The sequence below is a fragment of the Myotis nattereri genome, assembly GCF_964212035.1.
Source record: "Myotis nattereri genome assembly, chromosome: 12".
Lineage (NCBI taxonomy): Eukaryota > Metazoa > Chordata > Mammalia > Chiroptera > Vespertilionidae > Myotis > Myotis nattereri.
The window spans coordinates 75,559,277-75,586,703 of record NC_138087.1 but is presented as its reverse complement, the minus strand read 5'-3'; the positions used below and the strand labels follow the sequence as shown (position 1 = coordinate 75,586,703).

General features: G+C 43.1%; 1 protein-coding gene across 7 annotated transcripts in view; it reads left to right on the top strand.

Annotated features, from left to right (window-relative positions):
- Positions 1 to 27,427, top strand: part of MAPKAP1 (MAPK associated protein 1) — a 190,736-nt gene that overhangs the window by 96,510 nt on the left and 66,799 nt on the right. The gene's annotated exons all lie outside the window — the stretch shown is intronic.

Here is a 27,427-nt window from a genome sequence, read left to right as displayed (position 1 = left end):
CATTTTTTGGGTGACTTTTATCCATTGCATGGGGGTCAAACCTCTTTGCATTTAGGGATGATTGAAGAGGCATACCCTCCCCTTCCCAGGGGAAAGTAGCTACTTTGGAGTTCTAGGTGCCAATCGAATAGCATTTAAACAGCTCCAGATATTTAAAGATATTTATTAAGCGTTCATCTGCCTTTAGGGTCCTTATTTTTTCTCATGTTTTATTCCTGAATTTTTTTACATAACAGTGTATTTTGTGACAGATCTCTTATAGTCTAAGATAGCATTATTCTGAATTATCCAAGAGGAGGTAGAACTAACTTTTTAAACCTTCTTAATAGAAACTGTGCTGTCACAGATAGACCATGAAACTTCCTGAGATACTGCTATCCCTCTGTCCCAGCCATCTCCGTCCAATTGGATACCTGTTTTCTATGTTTATCCCCAGCAGCCATGTTTATCGTACACACATTTATTTACGTTCACCTCCATATGCATGTCCTGATATTTCCATCAGAGTCTATGCCATATCCTTGGCCAAGAGTTAGGACTCGTTATCCGAAAAACGGTGACCTGCATTATTTATTCCTTTCATACTAGGGAAGTTGATTGAGATTGGTGCATTTACATAAATTACTGTCCATTTTCTTCATCCAAAAAGCTTTTTAAAATAAGAAGCCCTTGCTATTCCTTTATTAAGTCTGGCCTCATGAAATAGAAGGATCTGCAGTTTGGCAAAGAAGTTTAGTTAACATCAGTTTGGGAAAGGCAGGGTGTATTTTGTATTGTTGAACTTTGTATTGTGGAGTGGACTTGTTTTGGAGGGTGATTAATGAAAAGACAAAAATCCTCTTGTCAAAGGCAAACACAAATACGTTTACTTAAAAAAGAAAAAAAATTATGTTAATGCTCACAGTTGGCTGTGAAATACTTATTACTTATCCATTATGACACATGAACTTAGTTATGAACTTGGTGGCAGATGTCAGGTTAGCAACGCTCATCGGAACTTCCTAAGCCTCTAGCACAATGACCTTCTCAGTCTTTGTAAGAGAGTGCCTGGCACCCTGCATGAGAGAGCTCAGCCCTCTCTTCAGACAGCTTTCACCTGTTTGAGCTCAGAAACGCACTGGTCTCTCTGCTACTCTTTCCTGACTTCAGTGAGAGGGGAGACATACCACTTGAGATTACACGTGTGCCATGTGGAGGTGCCAGTTCTCGCTCTGTTTGTTCATTAGGGGTTAGTTGCCTTTGACAGGCTGACAGTGAACTTCTGTTGTTTACCCACAAACCTTTAACTTCATCTTTTTTCCAGACTGACGACTCTCCTTTTAATAATAATGATAAATTGAAAACTATTTCATTATTAAACCAAGATGTAGGCCTCATGGCTATCCTAATGGTTAAATACTCTGCTGCCCTTCCCTCTGGCACTCTCTCCCCAGTTTTCATTTGTAAAAAAATCAGAAGGTGATAGATATTTGAGCAAAGAATTCTTCTTTGTTCAGGTACATAGCTTTGTCAATGGAAACCCGCAGGGTTTTAAAATATTTTTGCTTTTCGGGGGGAGAATATCATTATAGACACTTGTAGTTGTTCTAAAATTTAAAGTTGCATTTGTAATTATTTCATCAAATCACACTATTTATGAACACTGCAGGGTTTTTCTATTAATATTCATGTACTGAACTGAAGTAAGCTTTTCACAGTGTGTTCCAGTCAGTTCTCTGCTAAGGCCCATTTTTTAAATGTCTCTTTTAAAGTTTCTCTCCAGCTTTGCATTTTATTACTGACCTACTTGACATTTGGAATCTACCTGTACTGGCAGAAAGTCTCCACAGTTTAAGAAAAATGTAAATGGAGAATCCAATTTTAGAAGAATTAGCTGAAACCTCTTTACTAATTTTAACAGTTGGGTGGGTGTGTTTTGACATAATGAAAAGTAGCCTGTCAAGTCCCCTGCTCTAGCTGGTAAAATACACTGACCTTTTATTTAGTGGGTAAAGGCCTGAGTTCATCAAGTTTTCCCTTTGTCGAGTTCATCCTCACAATCAGTGACCTTCTGAGCTTCTTAGTATTTTGTTGTTTAAAAATGCTGTTTTCCAGCAACCCTGACCAGGCTGCTGAAGCATGAGGCTGGATATGACAGACACTTGAGAAACTGAAGCAGATCCAATTTCAGTTCCCACATTGATGCAGAAAATACTACATAGGTGTCTCTTGATCTACAAAAGAGAGAAGGCTTCAAAGTCAGATATTCCGAGCAGAATTGTTTTCTGCCCGCTCTATTTCAGTATTTGTTGTCATTATGAAGTGGGGGTGTTTATCATCTGCTGCAAAGTTGAACGAGAAACATCTTTACTTTTTTTTGTCCATTCTCTCCTTTTAATATGAAAGGCAAAACTTTTCCTCTTGAAAAGTTCTTACAATGTTGTTAATAAAACTTAGGATATTTATTCCTACTTCCCCTTACAAAATTTCACCTAGGATTTGAAACATAAATGTTAATTTTGTCAAGTGGAGTCCCTCTTAACATCTCTGTTTAGAGTCATAGACCACCTTATTGCTTGCTAATTTACTGTGTTTTCACAAGACCCCTAGGCTGTCACCAAAGACATAGTCTGGTTAGGACTTCTCAAACATTCCCTAAAGCACTGCTAGGAGCAGAGAGGGGTTGTGAACATCTACCATCCGTGCAGGGTTTGTGTCTGAGGGACAGACAGCTAATGATGACATCATCGCATTCTCAGTTTATCTTCAAAATTCATGTAAAATGTGTGTATTTATCCATAATGTATTTGTAGCTGTGTTGTGCATTCACACATTGTGTGCTCCCATGTGCCGACCTGTGCCGGGTGCAGGGAGACAGTGGTGAGGCAGATCTACAGGCCCTGGCTGAGGAGGACCTTACAGTCTAGGCCGGTGATGGCGAACCTATGACACGCGTGTCAGAGGTGACACGCGAACTCATTTTTTTGGTTGATTTTTCTTTGTTAAATGGCATTTAAATATATAAATAAATATCAAAAATATAAATCTTTGTTTTACTGTCGTTGCAGATATCAAAAAATTTCTATATGTGACACGGCCCCAGAGTTAAGTTAGGGTTTTTCAAAATGCTGACACGCTGAGCTCAAAAGGTTCGCCATCACTGGTCTAGGAGGAGAGTCATTGTAAGGGGCTGAGAGAGAATAATAAGATGTGGGAGCTTGTGGTCTAGTATAGGATGCTCAGGGAACTGCTCCCTGAGAAATTGACATTTACACTGTGACCTTCACATTTAAGCCAGGAAGAGCTGGGGAGGGGCAATGACTGTTAAAGCTCACTATATTTTAATATAAAAAGAACATTGCTATGCAGTCGATTTACTTAACTCTCTTTCCCCCAACTTAAAAAAAAGGTAGTAAAATTGACACTAGAATTCTTCCCTGTGCTAACTCCCCACGTTATCCATTAGCAAATCCTACCAATTTTACCTCCTGAATATATCCTGAATCCATTCAGTCTTTTCCATCTCCATCGGATGAATTCAGATCCACGTGACTTCACCCGGACTGTTGAAATAGCACCCAGCTGGTTCCTGCCCCTGCTCTTGGCCCCCTCCAGCTCCTGTCTACACAGCAGCCAGAGAGATTGGTTAAAATATAAATCAGATCATATCTGCTCCAAACCCTTCAGTGATTTCCAGTTGCATTTAGAATAAAATCCAAACTGTGACCACTGAAATACACTGCGGTCCAAAGACAGTGTGACAGAGGAATATAGGCCAGCTGAGAGCCCAGGCAGGCAGGTGGGGATTCAGAGCCTGTACCCCATTAGAGCTGGCATCAGGGCCCCGTCCCATAGACTGGCAGCAACAGGGTCAGTCTCTGACTTGCTCCCTGCAACACCTCACACAGGCGGCCTTACTTCGTGCCAGAGACACCTAGAAGGTTGTATACAAATCAGCTTGTTATTTATCAAGAAGGTTAAAGGGGATTTGTGTGTCTTCCCCAAGGTCTCTCCCAGAGGGGTGAAAGCAGATTATTGAGTGCCTTTGTACACTTAAAGATATTGCCTCATTTAGTTTTCACAGCACCCCTAGAAGGTAGATTTTATTATGCTTCTTTACAGATGAGACTTTAGAAATGTTAAAAAGTGGGAAAACAATGTGCATCTTAGAATTAAGGAACTATGATAACTATATGTGTAGTCATGTACAGTACTTAGCTCTCTGAGCCGCCCTCTCTTCAGCTCTAAGAGAAATTAGTTACCAAGTTTCCACAGTAAGTAAATGGCAGATTCTAAACGGGAGCCCAGGCTTTTTTGACCTCAAAGCCCATACTCTTTTTATTGTACCATGTTGCTTATTAGAACCCTAATGGGAGAACAAATTTAAAATTCTGTAAACAGAAATGTTCATTGATTCTAAGATCTAAATGCACCAGGGAAGTGCAGCATTTAAAGGAACCCTGTGGTGAATCTGGATATAAAGCCAGGAATTCTTTTGTAATTGCACAGTTTGTCTGTATTGGTGTCAGTTTTAATGTTGTATGTCTAGCTTTCTTAAAGCAACATACACCTGTCCTGAGCTGCCCTATGGAAAGAGAAGCCCATATGTTTTAAATGGAGTAGGATTTTTAATACTCTTCTAACCTGAAATGCTCTCCAAAGGCTACAATAAGGTAAAGAATCTGCCATCTGTAGTGTTGAAAAGAGTCCTACTTCATGTGTAATTGTAAAGACAGAAAATTCAGTAATATTTCTTCCATGAAAGTAGTTGTGAACCAGGATGTGTGGTTTTCTTATGCTGTAGCCAGTAATCCTTTAAAAAAAGAAGAAAGATGAAGAAAAAGTACATAGGACTGTTTAAATGTTCTCTGTTAAAAAAAAAAAAAAAAAAGGCAGGAATTTCTGCAGAAAACTGCTCCTCCTCATGAAAGAACAAATAGCCATGCTGATGCCACTCATGCTTGGGGCTGGTTAAGTCATAAAAACCTGCTACTTGGTGTCCATTGACCCCGTGGGAAAATGTACAGTAAATTAGGACGGCTAAGCGGTTTAAATGCATAACTCGGAGTGCCCCAGGCAAGACGCTGCGAGTTAAATATTCCTCCCTGCCTCCTCTCTCTCAGTTCATCCCACCTGTGCTTCCCCTGTCTGGAGAGCTCTGAGGCCCCCGATGGATCTTCTTGAGTATAGAGTAGAGCACGTTAAAGATGGCATTGCAGCCAACTGTTTTACCCAAAAAACCTGGAAATTTAGAGAATTTATGTCAAGCAAAAATCTTTTGGAACCACTTTAGAGACCCAATTATTTTAGAAGGGTGTTATGAGCTCTTGCAAGCGCCACATCAGAAAAACTTGAAATATATCATTCACCAAAACTACCTTGACCAGCATTTACTCTTCCTGCTAGTCACTAATCTTTCCGAAGTTCCTTTTCATCACAAAATCCATGCATTCACTCCATCCGGTGCAGTCACCGGGATAGATTAGGTTAAGAAAAAGCAGAATGAAAGGAAGAGAAAAGCCATATTCCCGTGAGAGGCTATGTAATGGTCTAGGAGGCAAGCATCTTCTGGAGTCAGAGGACTTTTCCCTGGGTACACTAGGGACAGTCCCAGAGCACCACTAATTTAATAACAACTTTTCCGGATAAAAAAAGAAAGAAACACTACTACATTACATGTACATATTGATTACAAGCTGAATCCTGATTTTAGAAACGTTAGAAAATGGGGAAGTAAGTATCCTAGAATAAGAAACTATCTGAGCCTTCCTTTTCTAAGCTGCAACAAGGGAGAGGTTGAGGTAGCAAAGGGCCACGTGTGCGGCTCTGAGGTCAGCAGTCACCGTCCAGTGCTGCCTGCTCTGTGCCAGCCACTGTACTAGAAAACAGGTTCAGAAGAGGAGGCAGGAAATCTGGTAAGTCCACAAGTGGAAATATACAAGCTGCTAAAGCAGCACAGAGAGGGAATGCTTAAAACCACTGGGTGTGGTGGGAACTGAGAAAAGATGCTCTGGAATAAGTGATTTCTGTGGCAGGTTTTGGAAGATTAATTAGAACTTTGGCAGATGGGTGAGTGAGAAGAACATTCTAGACAGATGTTTTGAGATGTAGTCATAAAACATAGACATTTCAAATTCCTAGAGCAGGAAGAGGGCGGAGGATAAGCTGCAGAAGCTAAGCAGGGGCCAGATCTGATCAGGCCAGGCCTGACAGTGCACTCAGAAACAGAAGAGGCCCTGGCCGGTGTGGATCAGTCGGTTGGAGTATTGTGTTGTCCCACCATACATCAAGGGGTGGTGGGTTCGGTTCCCGGCCAGGGCACATACCCTTGTTGTAGGTTCAGTTCCCAGTCGGGGCACGTTCTCTCTCTCTCTCCCTCCCTCCCTCCCTCTCTCTCTCTCTTTCTCTTTCCTCCCTCTCTCTGTGAAATCAATTTAAAAAAAACACAAAAAACAGAAGAGGTGCATCCGTTTGCTGGGGCTTATCATTCAGGAAGCACTGTGTGGGCACTAGACGTTTTGTAGAGGCCAAGAAGTGGTCTTTACCCTCAAGACACGTACGGTTTTGTTGGGAAGACAAACCAATAGGCAGTTACAAAACCATGCACGTGATGAGTGGAAGTAAGTATAGGGATCTGGGTGCACATTGTGGGAGGGGAGCCGTAGTCTGTTCTTAGGGAATCAGGGAGGACTCTCCTGAGCAAATTCCCTGGCTGGCCCCCGAAGAGAAGTAGAAACTGTCCAGGTGCCAAGGGACGGGAAAGGCATTCAGGCTGAAGGGGCACAGTGGGAGAGCCTGATGCCTCTGGACACTGCACGTAGCCCAGTATAATAATGCAGGGGAGTGGGGGTTGGGAGGGTGGGGAATGATGAGGCTGAAGTGGTCATTTGGGACCAGATTGTGTTTGTAAACTGTGTTGAATTTGAACTTTATTCTGATGGCAGAGGGAGAACCATTGAAAGGAGAGTGACATAGTCGTAATTTCTAAGAAAACACCATCAGTGTTAAAAATGGATCAGAGGGCATAAAAGAGGAGGCAGGGACACGGTGCGGAGCTCCTGAGGACTCTCTCCAAGTACGCTGCGCCCTGGACTGGGATGTGGAGAGTGGGTGGTGCTCGGCAGAGGGATGGACACATGGGAAGTGGCTTGTTTTATTAGAGCTACAGCACAGTTGGGGGAATCGAAGCAGCTTGTAGTTGCCGCCAGTTCTCCTGGTGTTAATATTAAAACAAGATAGAGGTAAAAGGTTCTTAAAGATTTTTAAAATAAATTTAAATACTTGTTTGGGGAAAATATAACATTTTGGAGGTGTGTGAAGTAAAAAGTGAAGTGGTTTCCTCTTGTAAATCTTCTGGGTTTTTGGTATTCCCATGCAGATGTACATACAAGCAGTACATTGGGGGCGGGGAGGGGGGGGGCGGTGTAGGAATCCTGTTTTCTTATTTCTCAAAATCACTCTATACCAGCATCTAGCAGAGTGCCTGTCAAATAGAGGACAGTCAATAAATGGTAAATGAACCCATGAAAATGTATCTGCATAAATGTTTTTATTAATGATTCCATGCAAGGTATGTGATTTTGCATTCTTTTACTCAATATGTCATAAGCATTCTCTATTAGAGTGACCACTGCATTTTTATCATTCTGGTTGAATTTATTTTACTATGAGATTGCTTATCAGAGGTTTGCTTTTTTAAAATGTTGAGAAAAATAAATTGCCCTTCAGAAAGTTTATACCCATTCTTTGACATTCAGAGATTATATGAGAGCACCTCTTTCCTTACCCCCTTCCCAACCCAGGAACTTATCAATCTTTAATTTTTCTCAAACTGATGGTTAGTGGTTAATACCTAGTTTTAATTTGCATTTCTGGGTTTTTAGTGTAGTTAAGCATTGGTAAACGTTTTTATTAGCCATTTATCTTTCTAAAAGGCGGTTCTTAAGTCAATCTGTTGTTTTAGTGGAAAGAGGGATTGAGAGAAGTCTCATTTCATAAAATGATTTTTAAGAAGTACCATGTAGTTTAGAATACAATTCCCCGCAGCTCACCTCCCCCTTTCCTGCTTAAGCAGGTGTGTGTACACACAAACACACACACACACATGCACACACGCTTCAGTATGTACAGAAAGGCCAGCATTTCACTTGTTTGCCTGCTGCCCTTGGTTCACCAGCAAAGCTTTATGTTTAAAGAGAGCCAGCTGGTAATTCACTAGACTCCAGTTCAGCTCATTTGAGACCTTATGTTTTTACCTGCTTGCTTTGTCATCAAAACTTTAGTTTAAAAAATAGATTTCCTGTTAAGTAGTTTATTTTAATCTGGTACATTTAGAAAATGCATCACAATCTGAAAATCAGAAGTGTAGACAAAAAAGTTGTTACCTCTTAACAGGTTTATTTGGGGAGGCACATCTAAGGACACGTCTGGCAGCATTATGAACAGCACTGGCACCAAGGGCAGCTGTAGGGGGCTAATGGGGACCCTGCATCATTCCTTGCCATGTGCCTGGTGAGTAAACTCCTAGAAGTTTCTGGGAATCAGAGCAAGTGGAGAAAAGGCTGCAACCAATAATCAGTGTCACAAAGTGGGGATGACTAATTTGCTGAGAAGACCGTTGAGACAGATGTTTAATTAGCTGAAGTCAGAGTGGATAAATTGGGAGAGGACTGCCTATGCAGAAAGACACCTTTCCCCCCGCATCTCTCATTTAACGTGCTGTTGTTGTTCTCACCGTTTTCTTTTTGAAGGCAGCATCCTCAGTTTGGGGGAAGCTGGGAGGGGAGTAGAGAAAAAGTACCCTTTGGTTACATCTGCTGAACATGTACTGTATTCCAGATGTTTTTGATTTCACCTTTACGAAGCCCGCGTGAGAGGGGCAATATCTCTTTCTTGATGGCTGAGAAAACTGAGGTTGCCTGCATGTTCGTGTGTGATGTGTATGTGTGTGTTTTACTGTGAGTCATGTAGGTGAGATTTGAACCTAGACCCCTTGATTCTTGAGCCCAGAGTTCTGTTCCTTGTACTTAAATGCACTGTATATGAGGGAATTTGCTGGAGTAAAAGTAATAGTCTTAATATTGACAGGAGAGCTAGTGCGCACTGCTGAAGGCATTTGTCAGAACTATCACATGACACTTGTAAGATGTGTGCCTATCACTGTGTGTAAATTTTCCCCAAAAAATAAAAGGAGAATCTTAAACAAATATTGAACACCAGTTAATGTTATGCACACGGAAGGGTTTAGGAGTGAATGTAGTGACGTCTGCTCCTTACTTTGAAATGCATTTTTTTAAAAAAGATGGACTGATGAATAGATATGTGATAAAGCAAATATAATAAAATAATTGTAGGATGCAGGTGGTGGATACGTGGGTTTTCAGTGTACTGTTCTTTCAACTTTTCTGTAATTTAAAAATGTTCATAGTAAATCTAATCAGCAAAATGAACTGATGAATGGAGTGGATCCAGAGACATGGACGCATGGAGCAGAGTGCAGAATCTCGGCGGGAAGGCGGGGGAGGGGGGAGAGGGGGAGGGGGGGAGGTGATCAACCAAAGACCTTGTGTGCATACATGCATAGCCCATGGACACAGACAATAGGGCGGTGAAGGCCTGGGGTGGGGGCTGGCTGGAGGGGGTTAATGGGGGGGGGGGGGACGTATGTAATACTTTCAACAATAAAGATTTTAAAAATAAATAAAAAAATGTTCATAGTAAAATAACATAGAAATCATAAAATCAAAAATACATAATTTAGATTCCATATATATAAATTTCTGAATTGACAAATATATGCTCTGGTGGCATAGAAAGCACTAATTTTTACTTCTTTTTGTGGGATATTTTATTTTTCATTACTTCATATGTTACATGACATCTTGAGGTCACAGATTTTTCCATTGACCTATGGTTTTATTTTTTTAAATCTTTAATGTTGAAAGTATTACATAGGTCCTCTTTTTTCCCCCCTTAACCTCTTCCAGCCAGCTCCACCCCCACCCCCAGACCCTCACTATCCCATTGTCTGTGTCCACGGGTTATGCATATAGGCATACAAGTCCATTGGTTGATCTCTTCCCACCCACCCTCCCCTGCCTTCCCTCTGAGTTTCAGCAGTCTGTTCATGCTTCTATAACTCTGGGTCTATTGTTTTTAATAAATATTTATTGTTGAAAATATTACATATGTCCCTTCTTGCCCCCCATTGCCCTCTCCCACCCCCCTCCCCACCAAGCCTTCACCACCCTATTGTCTGTGTCTATGAGTTATGCGTATATGCATATGAGTTCATTGGTTGATCTCTTCCCCACCGTCAGCCTCCTCTGCCTTCCCCCTAAGGTTTGACAGTCTGTTGGATGTTTTTATGTCTCTGGGTCTATTTTTGTTCATCAGTTTATTTGGTTCATTTGATTCCTCATATGAGGGAGATCATGTGATACTTGTGTTTCTCTAACTGGCTTATTTCACTCAGCATAATACTCTCCAGGTCCATCCATGCTGTTGCAAATGGTAAGGGTTCTTTCTTTTTTATTGCTGAGTAGTATTCCATTGTGTAGGTGTACCACAGTTTTTTAATCCACTCATCTGCTGATGGGCACTTAAGCTATTTCCAAGTCTTAGCTATTGAAATTGCACTGCTATGAACATAAGGATGCATATGTTCTTTCTGGTGAGTGTTTCCGGTTTCTTAGGGTATATTCCTAGAAGTGGGATGACTGGGTCAAATGGCAGTTCCATTTTTAATTTCTTGAAGAAACTCCATACTGTTTTCCACAGTGGATGCACCAGTCTGCATTCCCACCAGCAGTGTACTAGGGTTCCCTTTTCTCCACAACCTCGGCAACACTTAGCATTGGTTGATTTGTTGATGATAGCCATTCTGACAGGTATATGGTGATATTGTCATTTTTCATTTGCATCTCTCAGATAATGACTTTGAGCATTTTTTCATGTCTCTTGGCTTTCTGTATGTCCACTTTGGAGAAGTGCCTATTTAGGTCCTTTGCCTATTTTTCAATTGGATTGTTTGTCTTCCTTTTGTTAAGTTGTATGAGCTCCGTATATATTTTGGAGATTATCCCCTTCTCAGATGTATCATTGGCAAATATGTTCTTCCATGTAGTGGGCTCTCTTGTTATTTTGATGATGGTTTTGACCTGTGATTTTAATTAGCATATACAGTTATGAATATAATAATAATTGTTACTATTTACTGAATTTTCAAACTCTTGATTCTTAAAACATTTAATTCTTGAAACAGCCTTTTGAATTGGTTGTTTTTGTTTTATCAATGAGAAAACTAAAGATCAGAGAGGATACAGGACTTATCCAAGGTCATATAGCCAGTAAGTTGGGGAGCTGGCATTCACACCCCAGATGTATGACGCCAAAGCTTATATTCCTAACCACTGTGCTGTACTTCCTATCACTGGTTAAGGTTATAAGATCCACAGCTCAATGGAGGCAGGTATGTTTTTCTCCCTGGAAACACCAAGTGCAGTTGGACATGGCAATATGATTCATTGGAAAGGGACATAGGCTCTGGAACCAAATCACCCCAGCTGTACCTTTCACACAAGCTCTGCAGTTAGGCAAGTCATCAAGCCTTTCTAACCTGAGTTATCTTTTCTGTCTGTCAGGGTAATAATACCTACCTTGTAGGGTTGTTGTTTTGACTGACTGCATGTAAAACACTTAATCCATAGTAAGTGCTCAGTGGATGTCAGCTCCTTTACGCCTATTGCCACTACCACGTCAGGCACACCATAAAACCTGGCTTTTTAGGATTTTATTTACTTCCTTTTCTACCCATACAACTTGACCTTTGCCTGCACCTTTTGTTTTCCAATGAATTAAGTCTATAGAAAGCTGATGGCCTGTGATAGAACCAGCCATTTGAATTGTGCTGGATACGGATCTGTTGGAAGCACCCTTTACTCTGAACAAGGAGAAAACTAGATCCGGAGGTCAACTCCAATGACTTTCGACTAACCAGAAAACCCATCCTGTATACGTGGGTGTGGGTTAATGATCACAGGCTCATTCATCATAGAGTTTATTTCAGCGATTTTAATTTACTGTGCCAAAGGTTCTAGACTAAAGGTAAAGTGGACAAGCTACAATTGCCTGAAACAAACGTGTTTACAAGTGATTTTTAGGAGGCTTAGTATTAACAGTTGAGTGGCTCACAGAGTCTATTGCTTCTTCTCAGAAAACATTTAAAAGAGGGAATGTAATTAAACACCAGTGTGATTTCTGGGGGAATGATGACGGAAGTGACAGAAAGGCTGGGAGGAATGATGACGGAAGTGACAGAAAGGCTGGGAGTGCTGCGCCTGCCCCTCACATCCATGAGGAAGCAGAAGGCCCTCTTTCTTCAGGAGGCCGTGTATGTGTCTATGCTGCTAGGAGCTGTAAGGAAAACTCTGCCACCATCAAGACTGAGTTTAGCCACTTTGGATGAAAAACCATCCCTTTAGAAAGAAGAGCTAGCCTACTGCAGGAACCTTTTCCAAGACCAGCCCAGGGACTAAGACACCTGACTTCTGTCTCCCTGCCTTCAGAGACCTGCCTGGGGTTGGTCTTCCCCCATGAACAATTTAAAGGGCAGCTTTAACAGTTGCAGTTCCAACTTTCCACAAGTTTTTCCTTGTTGAGTAAGTTGCAGATACTGGTACTTTCTGCAACAGCTTTAAATGCATGAAGGAAACAAAAAAAAGAAAAATGCTTCAGCAGTGAGGGTATTTCTTTTTCTGTCTTACACTGACAATAATGCCCCGAGACAAAGATGACTTAAAATCAGGAAGAGACATTGGAGTGGCACTGTGAGGCAGGTCTAGGCAAAGACCTGACGGCACCCACTTCTCTCGTTACCTTGCTGCTCATCGCAGGAGGGCAGTCAGCAAGGTGCATGGAGAGCACTGTGCCATCGAACCAGCGTCTCAAACAGAAAGTCAGTGAGATGTGATTAAAGCCAAATGCTGCAAAGGTGCAAGGTGGTCTATTGGAACTCCTCCATCTTCCCCCCAAACTGTCACCACATAATCACAGAAATAGCAAATCATAACAGAACCCAACTTTCCTTTGTTGTTGTTAATCCTCACCCGAGGATATTTTTTCCACTGGTTTTTGAGAGAGTGGAAGGGAGGGGGAGAGACAGAAAGAGAGAAACATCGATGTGAGATTGACACATCAATTGGTTGCCTACTGCACACACCCTGACCAGGGCGGGGGATTGAGCCTACAATAGAGGTACGTGCCCTTGACTGGAATCGAACCCGCGAGCTTTCGGTCTACAGGCTGACGCTCTAACCACTAGGAAAACTGGCTAGGGCCCCAGCTTTCCTTTATTTCCTTTATTTTCCCTATTTTTTGCACACTACATTTAATTTTAATGGAACAATATGAATTAAGATAACGTTAAAACGAAGTATGATTTAAGTGTAAAAATCTTTAGGGTCATGCAGCTCTCTCAAGCAGTGTGTCCAAAACCAAATTCATCACTCAATAAATATTTATGAAGTCTACTACATTCCAGGCAGTGAATAAGGATGACAGGGCCTCTTCCAAGCGAGCTTTAATTCTGGTAGGGGAGATGGCCAATAAAAAGTAAGCATGCCAACAAGATACATTTGTTAGGTCGTCTCACCTCCAGCTTTTAGTTGTCCATTTTCTGATAAGCAGGACTCGGTGAGTCCGTTTTTTTTTAGTTTCCCTCCTAAAGGGACTCTCTCTTGCCCAGGATCAGCATTTCCTCAGTCTTTCCCCTTGAGCATCTCCTAACTGACTCCCAACCCCACTCCCTGCAGCAGGGACAAGTGGACAGGGCAGCAGTGGCTGGGTGAATTCATGAGTGGCGAGTGACTCCATCTGGTATGGGCCATATCTCAGCCTTGGAAACTGCCAGAGAGAACACTGTACCTTGCATCAGAGGCCCTGTGGGCCGGCCCCGGCAGGTTCCTATACAGTGATCTTTTTTTTTTTAATATATTTTATTGATTTTTTATAGAGAGTAGGGGAGAAGGATAGAGAGTTAGAAACATCGATCAGCTGCCTCCTGCACACTCCCTACTGGGGATGTGCCCGTAACCAAGGTACATGCCCTTGACCGGAATCGAACCTGGGACCCTTGAGTCTGCAGGCTGATGCTCTATCCACTGAGCCAAACCGGTTAGGGCCCTATACAGTGATCTTGCTAGATGTTGCTGAGTACCTTTCCAAGGAGAAGGATGAGAACTCGTCATTTCTTAGGGAGAGGGTTTCACATAGGATAGGGGTGAGCTATCATATGAGGAAGGTGAAAGCCCTTTGTGGAGAAAAACAGGTTTCTTTTTGTTTGCCAGCACCGTAGCTGGCCTAGAGCTTGTGGCTAATACATTTCGTGGAATGAACTAAGGAGAAGCAGTGAAAGCTGGTCTGTGGCCCACAGCTACTTCACCCCCTGCTGGCCCAGGCCCAAGGCTGACCACTTCCTGGTCAGGAAGAGATTCACTGTACTTTGATTATTGGAGATCAAACTTCCTCTGAGAATTAAATCATCGAATGAAAATGTAAATGTCTTAAAAGTGAAATGCAGCGCACATCAGTTGAAATTAGTTGCCTCCTAGGTTTCCTTAATGACATGAATCTCTAATGAATCCTTGGGGAGTCAGAAGAGTGTACTAAAAACAGGCATTTTAAGCATTGGTAATCAAGTGTGGGTACCCAGCAGGAGGAAACTGCTGCACACACTGTATCACAGAAAAAGAAAATTAAACCAAACTCACTTCTGAAAGAGGAGAGTACACGCTAAATCCTCAACTTCCGAGGTAGAAGTAATTGATGCTGCCTGATATTTTCAGTGATGTTTAAAACAGCTGAATAGGAATGCTGATGAAATAGGAAGGTGAGCCCTAGATGGATTGGCTCAGTGGATAGGGCAGGGGTCCTCAAACTACGGCCCGCGGGCCACATGCAAATACAAATGTTGTATTTGTTCCCGTTTTGTTTTTTTACTCCAAAATAAGATATGTGCAGTGTGCATAGGAATTTGTTCATAGTTGTTGTTGTTTTTAAACTATAGTCCGGCCCTCCAACGGTCTGAGGGACTGGCCCCCTGTTTAAAAAGTTTGAGGACCCCTGGGATAGAGTGTTGGCCTGCGGACCGAAGGGTCCTAAGGTTCGATTCCAGTCAAGGGTACGTACCTCAGTTGCAGGCTCCTTCCTGGCTGGGCTGTGTTTTTCTCACATCGATATTTCTCTCTGTCTTTCCCTCTCTCTTCCACTCTCTCTAAAAATCAATAAAAAAATGTCCTCGAGTGAGGATTAAAAAAAAAATAGGAAGGTGAGTACCAGAAGAAATAGCCAAAAAGTTTAAACTAATTGCCTGTAAGAAGGGATTCAGGGATGGGCAGGAAATTAACTGGTTGTCATTATAGGACTTCTAGTATTATTTACTTTTAAAACTATACATACATGTTACTTTGGTAAAAGTAAAAATAGTTCCTAAAATTTGTGAGAAGAAGACAGCTTACTTTCAAATTCAGAGCTTAAAAATATTTCTCTTTCCCTTACTTACGTGGACTTGCTCTATTTGGAAACTTCCTTTCTCCTAAAGCCACAATCTATTTCATTGTGTTGGATGTCAGTTTTCTGGGAGAACATTGTTATGAAATAGTTGCTTTCCATTATAAACATTTCAAACCTTTTAAGGCCAAAGTGTTATATGAGTGTAACCTTTATATTGTGATTTTGTCAACATTTTTCTCTGTGACCTGTATTTTCCGTAGGTTAAAGCACAAGCTGTTAGCTGAGTACTCTGTCCCAGTCTAAGGATGACTAATATCTCAAATATAAACAAAAACAGCTACTTTTCCATAACATTGGAATCACAAACAGCTGACACATGTACATTTTGACAATTTTATTTTAATTGAGACAAAAATTGGTTTGCTGAATCTACTAATCTGGTTCAGTGTATCATGTAACTTGTGGAGAGGTAGAGCAGAGGTCATGGAAAAGCCCACCGAGCTGGGATGGAGCTGTCCCGAAAGGCTTGAACTTCTTTGAAAACCCTGTGATGAGCCCCGTCTGTGCCAGGAACACAAAGTCTTAAGGGCCTGGCGTGGCTGCTGCACCACGGCCGCCGCTGCCAGGGCGCCTGAGCCTCGCTGACAGCCATGGTGCTCTCTCCAGCCGGAGAGACTAGGAGCACCGCCCATTGTCTCCCGAAAGCCTGACTCTCTGCTCTCTCCCTCTCTGCAGCCCTTGGAGGATTGATTTCAGGCATGGCTGTTTCAGATGGCCGAAAGCTCGTGCTACCACTACTATCTGGTGACCTTGATCAGTTCATTCTAAAATAAGGTCACAACTAGATGACAGCCTGCTGGTTGGTAGCCTTAACGCTGGAGCTGAATACCTGGTTCTGGAAGCATCTCCCTGGTCCCACTCTTGCTCCTGTTTAGCCTGTTTGAACCTCATTTCCTCATCTATAAATGAGAATAATAATATCGTCTTTATAACATTATTGTAAGAATTAAATAGAAATCTATTTCAAACACCAAGCACATAGCTGTTACTATTTTATTACTCAATAAATGTTAGTTCTGTCCCCTCACTTGGGTGTCACTGTTATGAGACCCGGTCATATGCAGTTTTGTGATATAAAACTTTTTTATGAGTATGACTGTTTTGAGTCATGGTTCAACAGAGACTCTAACTGCTAAGGAACCCAGCTCAGATGTAGCCCCCATTAGGAATGGCCCAGAATGTGTGCATCTGTCTGCCCAGCTGCTCATCTGAGCTTTTCCAGGGGTCTGAGGCCCCTTGTCAGAGCAGCAAAGCACCAGCGAGAACATAGGTGTGCACATGTAGCAATGACCCCACATTCCTCTGGAGCACTCTGCATCTGGGGCTGGATGTGCACAAGGGTTAAAAGCTGGAGAAACTTTCGTCATAAATTTTCTCTTCAGCAGGACTTCCCTGTGAACATCTGACATTAGCAGAGAGGAAATGCTGATTGGCCTCAGAGTCAGCTGAAGGAGACAGGAGCTGCGGTGGAAGCTGCTGGATTTACTGTTATTAGCAAGGCAAATGGAAAGCCAGCAGGGCAGCCCAGCTCCCAGATAATAGATCTAGCAAGAAGGAAAACTCCCAGAAAGGAAAATGGCTGGCAGCCATGACTCCTCTTTTTCCATTTTTCCATTGCTTTTACGTGTTCGTCTTGTGTGTTAGCACAAGGAGAAGCATGTTTTAGCATCTTAGGTTATAAGCCACAATTGGCTTAACATAAAACAATATATATAAAATTTAGCTTCTTATCTGTTTGAGTTGAACATGGTGAAGTGTGCAAAATTGTATTAATATAGTAATAATTGCCATTTATTGAGTACAATGTGCTTTACATGTGTAATTATCTCATTGAATCTATAAACAACCTCATGAGTTAAAAATTATCATCCCCAACTTGGAGGTAAAAAACAATGCTTCAAGTTAGCTGAAGCTGGGATTTGAACCCTGCCGTTAAGGTTTACCAATCTGGTGGAATGTATTGAGGCAAGAGCCCAAATGTCTGTGATGAGGCCACACCGGGTACTGGCAATAAGAAAGGCACTTACTGAGGCTGGTGTCCTGACTTGAAAACACAGCCCTAGTTGGTACCATAGTGGTTGGAAGGAAGATGGACAGGCAGAGAGGAGCAGAGTTGGCAGGTGGAGCTGATCTCTGAAGGGTCCGTGCACCCAAAACAGGGAGCAGGGCAGATGGACCACAAGGACCGAGGAGGAACTGTAGGTCTTGGCAGCAAGGACCAAGGACGCAGATGATGCTCAGCAATGAAGGGCGACAGTACAGAGAGCCGGGTCCTGACAGGGTCAAGTAAACAACACAAGTGAGCAAAAATTCTATTGTCACAATTACGTCTAGAAAAATATCCCTTACAGATGCCCATCAGAGGCCATCATAGTAGTTTTTCTCATTAAATCCAACACGACTAGTATTTTTCTCTAGCATGAGAACAGATGAAAACTAAAAATTCCTATCTTTAAATGCTAAGATCAAACTTGATACAGAAAGACACACTCTAAGAGAAGCCAGAAAGCTGAGACATCTCCATCCACCCAGTTAATTCAGTTAGTCACTCATCAGACATTTAGCAAGTTCTGTAGTTGCAAAGATGAATAAGACTCCTGCCTCACACTCACCCTCTTGGGTTTCATTGACTCACCGAGAATCATGGCAGGTGGAATTCTCCAAACTATTTCAAGTGTTCTCTGGTCATGTCTCCCCCCTGTACCCCCCTCCCCTTCATTTTTATCAAGCAAGTGTAGGTGGATTCAGATAAATGTATCATTTATGCACAAGGAAATTCAGGCTGGTGGGTGGCGTCACAGGGCAGGCACAATTTTCAGGGAGGTACACTGAGAACCTAGCAGGACACCAGGCCTGGGGGCAGGTGGGCCAAGGGCAAGGGCTAGGGCATTTACCTGAAGGAGACATGAAGGCCAAGACCAGATTAAAACAAAAGAAGCCTTGTATTTGGTTGGCCCGAAAGTCAGAAATCCTCTTGCCTTGGAACAGAGTCTGCAGATGACTCTGCACATGACTCAGTGTTGCACTTTCCCGAATGTGCAGAAAGGAAGCAGGTCAGTCTAGGAATCGGATAAGGCCTGATGTTGTCGCGGGCGTCAGTAGGAGAAAAGCATCATCATTGGAAACCCAGTTAAAAGGGAAAAGCTGGTTTGAGAAGGAAAGTTAAAAAAGTTCATAGTTGATTGTCATGTGAAATTAGAAGCTTGGAATAAGTGCTTGGAGTTCTGTTTGTTCCTGCAGAGATAGGCCCACACCATTCATTTTCAGTGGTGCTTAGGACCTGCTGTCTCACCCAGGGCTGGAACCCCTTCCACCACGGCCACTGGCACCCAGCTGCTTAGAGGACACTGTCACCCCTGGTGCCTCACTGAATCTGCTCAGCAGCCTGTCAGGTCCATGCAACTGTTACCCTCATTTTACCGAGGAGGAGACTGAGGTTCAGAGAGGATGTGGTTCACCCAAGCCAGTCTCCGGCTTACACGGATTTGAATGGAAGTCTTCAGGTTCCACAGTATCATACCAAAGTCTGATGATCAAAAACATTTGGCCCCAAGCTTGTTCTGCATTGACTCGGGCTGGAGTCACCATGTTTATATAGCTCAGAAAAGGCCGCAGACAAATGAAGTCTCCTTTTTGTTCCTTTTGTTTTTGTCCCTAGGTGCTTGTGACTAAATTCACTAATTTCACTGGCTGTCAAGGCTGTGTTAAGGAAAATGGGTTTGAACTGCTGTGGTTTTTGAGTACTGGACTGGATGTCAGAAACCTTTGCCATCACGGGGAATTCTGTCACTCTGGATTTACTATCTGTTCGCCGCAGCCGAATTCCTCAGCACTGTGATTTAACGCCTGGCTCCCCATCAGCCAGTTTTGGCATTTATTTGAATGCATTACGCCACTGGTTTCCATAAACTATTTTACAATTGTTTAAAATAAGTGACTGTTTATTTCCACAAAAACCATCTGTATTTCCTTACAGAGCAACAGATAACTGTATGTAGAATTTGGTAATGTCACAGTGACTCAAGTTAAGAAACACAGATTGGATTGAAAAATTGGATGCTAAGGGATAGTGTTAAAGGCTTCCATCCTTCCTAACAAGTGAAATCTGGATTTGAAGAAGGAAAAAATTTTTCTTTCTCACAAGTACTATCAGGCCTCCCTTCTCCAAAGGAAAGTGCATTCATGGCGGGTCGGTGACAGGATGTGGACTATTAGCGTTCCTTGAGGTAGCGAAGTGTGTGCCCCTTCCAGCGCTCCCTCTGCCTGAGACAAGCCGTGTGGAGACAGTTCTGTCCGGTGGCTTCCAGTCTTCTCCGGGTTTTGCAGTTTGGGGTTTCCATGACTACGCCTTCTTGCTCTGATGTTGAGTGGTTTCCATTGAGCCTTGTGTGTTGCATCTCTGAGAACTCTGGTACAAAGCATATTAGGACAGGTTGTTGTGGCGAGGGACCCAAACGGATTGGGATGGGGACTCCCATTATCCAGCCAGTGTCCAAAGCAGCAGGGTCTCAGCTTGACCTACATCAGCTCCATCCATCCCCAGGACATGCAGGTAGAGCTGGGGCATTATTGAGAGTCTCCAAGCAGCGGGACATTTGGAGTCAGACGGAGTTGGAGCTTCAAGTCTGCTTTGGAGGAAGAGGTAGTCAAGGTGGTAGCCAAGCAGACTGGGTTTCTGTTTAGTCAGGAAATATCCACTATATACACCTGGCCATCCTAGGACTGCAGAAATACTAACATATTCTCTCAACTTGCATACAGCTAGTACAAGAGCTAGCCCGTCAGAGATCTTTTTAGTGTGGGCTGCTCAGAAGTCCAGAGGCAGTGGCTCCTACGCAGAGTTTTGACTCCCTGGGTAGGAGAGAACAGCACTAGAGAAGTGAAGTAGAAGGAAGATTATTCCAGACAGAGGCACTGTATAAGCGAAGACACAGAGGGTTGAAACGGCATAGTTTAGAGGATATGTCTGGATTACTGTGTTACTAGGTGGGAGGTGGGATGGGAAGGAAATGAGGCCAGTGTAGGTGACCTTGAGAGGCAGCCTTTGCTGAGAACTAGAAACACCCACCCACCCCTCTAACAGTGCTGCTGGGAAAGCAGAAGCAGCAACCTAGGAACAGGATGTATTGAATCCTAGGAACAACTCTACGAGGTAGGTGCTGTTATTATCCCTCTATTACAGATGGGGGCATAAGGCACAGGCAGGCTAAGTAACTTGCCCAGGGTCACACAGCTATTAAGTGGTGGAGCTGGGAATTCAAACGCAAGCAGTGGCTTATAACCATTATGCCGTCCCAAATGTCTTGGGGTCAGCAGAGGTTGCCAGGCACTCCCCAGAACACACACACACACACACACACACACACACACACAATGTTGAGTTTAGGGCAGAGATCAAATCCATACCTCCCTACACAGTTTGCAGAGGACACACCACCTCTATTCTCAAAGCCTGAGTGGCGCCCTAGCTGGTTTGGCTCAGTGGATAGAGAGTCGGCCTACAGACTGAAGGGTCCCAGGTTTGATTCTGATCAGGGGCACATGCCCGGGTTGTGGGTTCAATCCCCAAGAGCGGGTGTGCAAGAGGCAGCTGATCGATGATTCTCTCTCATCATTGATGTTTCTATCTCTCTCTCCCTCTCCCTCTCTGAAACCAATAAAAACATATTAAAAAACAAAAGCCTGAGTGGAGGTGTCAGGACTGCCCTAGAGGGAGGTTGGTTGAGTAGGTCAGAGAGAGACAGTACAGAGTCACCCTTGGGTTTCCACAGCCCACGTGGAATCTGTGAGGAGGACGTGGCCAGCACAGTTGTCTGGACTGGGGGATAGAGCAGTAGATGGGCACTCTGACCTTTGGTCCTCTGGTCCTGGCCTCTCTGGGAACAGAGCTCTGCGCACCAGCAGCCCAGCCTCAGATGCTCCAGGCCTCTTCCCCTTTGCTCCTTTGAGCAGCTCTGGAAGTCTCTGTGGTCCAATCCATGGCTTGACTGGACCACAGGGAACCCCTGAACATCCTAGGATCTATGCTATTTTAGTTCCTGGCTCCTAAGGTGTCTCCTCAGCCTCTGCTGAGCCCCTGTAGTCTATGGGGAGCCAGAGACAGTGAGAGAAGGCCCCGAGGCCACATTCCCTAATCTGCTCTAGCTGGAATCACCTCTAAAATTGTTCCAACTCATTTTTTAAAATTGGATTTTTAATGACAAAAATAATGCCTGTATATGCCCACTGTCAAAAATCCAAACAAGATAGAAGTCTATAAAGTAGAAAGCCAAAGCCTTCACCTTTGCTATTACCCCGTCCTACACCCAGAGTTAATTCTAGTCAACAGAGCAACTGTGAGAACAGTTCAGCTCATTTCCTTTCAAATTGGGTTGGGCTAAATGTGCAGCAAATTTGCACTCACACATATAAATGCATATATTGCTGGGTTTGACTTTATTCAACTGGAGCATACTCCATACAGTCTGTATATTTTTATTTAATAATGTATCATAGAAATCTTCCCATGTCTTATTAACTTAGCTTAATTTTTTAACAGCTACATAACATCCAGTGTACATTTATACTGTAATTTATTTAATAGTTTCCTACTGGAGAAATTTAGATTGTGCTATTTTTGATACTAAAACAGTGAACATCTTTGAACATACATCATTGTGTGCTTGGAGTAATGTTTCTCAGGATAGATTCCTTTGTTGGGTCAAGGTTGTTCAATTTTAAATGCCACCTCGTTGAAGTCATTGTATCTAACAGATTATTGAGCACCTACAAAGAGCCGAGCTCTGGGAATGCGGAGTTGGGTTTTTTCCAAAGTCTCTCCACCTCCATCTTTAAACAGTGCCCTGACTGAAGAGGAGTGAGGGTAGAACAACAACAAATAGACAAAATTGCTTCTCATCCAGCATGCTCTGTGCACAGACAGAGGCAAAGCCCGAGGAAGTCTGGATGAAAGAGCTCTTGATTCTGACATGGATTCGGGCAAGGCTGCAGGGAGGAGGGGAGATGCCAAAAGGTGTGCCTTCCTCCTCCTCCCAGGAGCCCATCTGTGAGGCTGGGTATTCAAGAAGAAATCCATTCTAAAGAATTATGATGCTCCTGCATTTTCTCCTACACAAAGAAGGAAATCTCGGCTGTACGCCCTTTCCTTTCCTCCTCGTGGCACTTTCTGATTGATGATTGGAAATGATGGCAATACATAAACTATTTTTCTTTTTATTTTATGACCTGGTAATAGCAGTAACATATTTCCAGTAAATGTTTTCTATCGCAATAAAAAAGTTGTAACAGGACTAGAAATGGGTATAGTTAAACCCTAAAGAAATCACACTTTCAGAACTGTGCACTGAGGCAGTAACTCTGTAAATCATTTAACTTAGGAAAGGGCCCCCTCCCTGGAAAAAAAAATCAGGGCAAGCAGCTGGTGTTCAGGTTTAGTGCTCCTGGGATAGGTACCTGCTGTTAGGGCTGGGGGCTATCAATTTTAACCCCCTCAAGACCAGCTACCCCCTCTGTCTTCCCTCCTCATCTCCCAACCTAGATTTCACTCCTTTCTGAACTGATAAATCATCTCAACTTACAATTTCTTTTTTTCAACCCGAAGGTCAAGAAGATTGTAGAATCTCTTTCTGGAATACAGCATAGGAGTGTGGTTATGAGCACAGGCCCTGGGGCAGTGCTTCTCAACCTTCCTAATGCCGCGACCCTTTAATACAGTTCCTCATGTTGTGGTGACCCCCAACCATAAAATTATTTTCATTACTACTTCATAACCAATTTTGCTACTGTTATGAATCGTCATGTAAATATCTGATATGCAGAATGTATTTTCATTGTTACAAATTGAACATAATTAAAGCATAGTGATTAATCACAAAAACAATATGTAATTATATATGTGTTTTCCGATGGTCTTAGGCGACCCCTGTGAAAGGGTTGTTCAACCCCCAAAGGGGTCGTGACCCACAGGTTGAGAACCGCTGCTCTGGGGTCATACACCTTGTCCTGGCCTCACCACAGGCACATGACGTAACTGCTTTACTTTTTTTTTTTTCCTCTGTAAGTGGAGTTTATATAGGGCCTACCTCAGAGAGCGTTATGATTAAAGAGCTAATGCACCCAAGGCGTTTTGTTAAGGGCCAGGTGAGACCTCGGTGTCAGTCACTGTAGTTTTCAAAAAAGAGCACCCTGATGATCTTGTTAACTTTGCGCAGCGGTGTAACAGGCGACAGCTGTTGAGTGTTCATTGGTCCTGTGCATTTTGTCACGCATCGTCTTTGCAGTTACTCCAGGAAGGTTTAGATCACCTAACTTACCGAGTGTCACATAGCCTGTAAAAGAGCCAAGATTTTAATCCAAGTCTTTTTTACTCCAAAACCCAGGCTCCACAACCGCCACATGTCCACCTTTTAGGACTAGATACTCAGTAGGACCCGAGATGGTGGAACTTGGAGCAGTCCTGTCTCACTCCAGACGTGACCGCCTTTGGCTGATAAAACTTTGGAGTGTAATGTTGAGAGCCTGTGCTCTCCAACCGTGAGGGTGAGGCAAAAAAAGCATTTCCTTTCCCTAATTACAGGCAGAGCAGCCTGCCCCCCTCCGTTGATCCTTGTTTTGGCTTTGTTACTCTTAAGAGGATGAATAGCAGCTGCTTCTTCTGTGTCTGGTATCCTTAACATGCCCTAAAAATTAGGCCTCTCCACCCTTGGTCTTTAATTTCTGATTCTAGCTGACACCTCCATTAATGGTCCAGTGCAAGCTTTCTGTCGACTTGAGGACGACTGTGTAAAAGTGGTTTTGCTGTCCTATCAATAATAGTCATAATTTCCCCAATACTCTCATCAGCAGTGAATTGAGTCTTGCAGCAAAGAAATGGAAACCCCAGTGCAGTGGTTTTAAAGTGATTTGTCTTGTAGACGGCGTCTTGTTTCAGTAAAATCAGGTCAGTGCAGACTGCTGGGTCAGACGCAAGTCTGATGAAAATTAGTTGGAGGAAATTGATCATTTGAACCTTAGGTTATTTTTAGCTACTACAGCTTTTTAATATCTGTTTTTATTTACTTACATTTGTTTTAATAAACTTTAACCATCACTGCCAGGCAAATTAAATGTCTTCGCCATTTCAGCCAAGCCGTGGATAAGAAGAAAGACTGCTCTCTCCACCCCACAGTAGCACGGCCTTCCCTTCACAGCTCTGGGATTTGCCGTCGTTATGGCGTTGTTTAAACACTTACACCCACTCCTCATCCTCCGGCCATTTCTGGGGTTTATTGCACAGACTGGCCCCTTGACCAGTCTGTTCTTCATTGCTATTGAAAGTTAATGGGGGCAAAATTGCATTCCCAAACATTTGAACCTGCAGTGGCCAAGGCCGAACTTAGTTGATCTCTGGTGATCGGTTCAATTTAGTTACGATTTTTTGCCATTAGGCTGGGGCTGAATGATGGTGATTTGGTTGAGGCCAAATGTCTGAAGAAAATTGGCTCTCTGATAAGAGTGCTGTTATCAGAGGGGGCTACCTTCTCATTTACATTTAGATGAGTATTGATTATTTATTTACTCAGAGAAGTGAGATTCGTTTCCAATCTTATCTTTCTCGTCTCTGCTTGTCAGCAGAAAGAGAGATAGAGCTCCTGACATCAGGCCAAGATAACAGCACTTTGTAGTAAAGATAAAAGTTGGAATGGGCCTTTTTCTAGTCTTGACTGAAAGGATAAGTTTTAAAAATTAGAACTGATGGGTCATGCTTTCAAAACCTTTCCTGAAGGTTTTGCAGTTTAACTAGGCAGGAGAATTGGTTTATTGGAACAGCCTTGGTCTTTCTTCTTTTGTAATAGGAATTGTATTTAATTCGATTATATTCAGCTGTTTCACTGAGAGCAAATTGTGTATTGGCTCAGAAGAGGCTAAAGTGTGACCTTATTGTCATGTCAGCTTGTTCCTTTTTTATTATTTAAATTCCAAATTATCCAATCTGAGCCTCAGAGGGGGTATAAGCTGCAGTGGTTATCACTTGAATATAATTCGGTGCTTATATTAAGATCAAGCAGAAAATGATTATAGTCGCCCCTAGAGGAAGAGTTATAAGCGATGGGGCTGACATTTTAGAATAGCTGATGTTGGGTCTGAGCTCTGATATTGACGCGTCAGCTTGTCAGTGATGGCTTTGGCTCAGTGAGGAAATCGCATTCAGCCGGCCTGCCATGGAGCAGACAAGGCTTGGCACAGTTCGCTCCAAATGGGTCTCCCTGCCGCCAGTCTTCTGCAGCCCATTGTCAGCAGTGCCACCAGAAGAGTCTTACAAAATATATAGCTGATTGTGTCAACCCCTTGCTCGGTTAGCATGTGTAGCTTTTATAAGAGAGAATCCAAACCTTGACCAACAGTCTGGGTCAAGTATCCCAGCTGCAGCTTCCCCTCCTACCCGCACCGACCCTGGGCCTTTAGCACGTGATGTTTCATCTAGGAATTCACTAATTCCCTCTTCTTCCCTTGGCTCCAAGTCCTCCTTCAAGACTGCGTTCAGATGTTTCCACCTCAGGAAGGGGACAGTCATTGTCCCCTCTTCTGTGTTCCCACAGCACCTTGTCCTGACCAGGGGAAGGGCACTGTTGGGTCTTTGCAGCTTATCTGCTCATGTGTGTCTTGCTGCCTCCCCAGCCTGCTTGAGGGCAGGGATCAGTGATTATTCACCTGTGTCTGGAACATTGTCGATGTTCAAGAAAAGTTTGTTAACTGGATGTATGGATGGCATTATAACACCATATATCTTTTGATATCTCTGCTGCTATGGTTGGTTCTGTGGGTTCAGACATTTACTCACCACTTTTAGACCATATCTGTAGGGACCTGGGAGACTGGGGAGCTTGAGGAACCCTGGCTGCTGAACAAGTCTGTAGTCTGAAATGCTGTCTGTGGCTTAAAGGCAAGCTGGTTTCAACAGATATGCTCCCTCTCCCACCCCACACGCCTCCTTGGACACTTTGATGCCAGCATTCCCTGCCACCGTGTCTCTTCCCTTAATGGGGCTGTTAGTCTGTTGTGACTTTGGACTAGGGATCTGCCTGCACCGCATCACAGTGGCTTCTGTTCCAGCCTGTACTTGCAATAATACTAGTAGCGGCCGTCATTGAGCTCTTCGCTAAAGGAGTCGAGGATTGTCTCAATCCTCATAGCAACCTTCGGAGGGAAGTTCTGTTATCCTTGTTTACAGATGAGAAAATACACAAGAGACGAGTAACTTTCCCAGAATGCATTGTTACCCCCTGAGTGGGTACAGACACCAGGAGTTTTCTGCTCAGAACCCAGCCTTGCCTCTTACTTGCTAATACTTAACCTTCTGCTGGCTACTTTCAGATTAAAGCCGCTCTTTAAGCTGGCGAATGGAAAATAGTTGGCATGAAGGTGTATGCATGAAAGTGGTCAGCCTTTGACTTTATCATTTGTCCTCAAAGAATACATGATCTGAAAATTACATCAAGGAAAATGGAAAATAAAGATTCAGAGAGTGAAATGATGCAGAAATGTGTGCCCAGTCATCATTCAGGCCACACGTTTAGACCTGAACTTCCTAATGGGCAAAGGAGAAAGGGACACAGTATCAGTTAGTTACATGATTTATGTTCAACTGTCAGAAAATACAGAAGAGCCTGGCAAGTATGGCTCAGAGGTTGAGCGTCGACCCAGGAACCAAGAGGTCACTGGTTCGATTCCTGGTCAGGGCATATGCGTGAGGTGCAGTCTCTATCCCCAATGGGGGGCATGCAGGAGGCAGCCAATCAATGATGTTTCTCTTTCCTCCATGTTTCTGTCTCTCTGTCTCTCTCCCTTTCTCTCTCTCTAAAATATCAATAAAAACATTAAAAAATATATAAAATAAAAA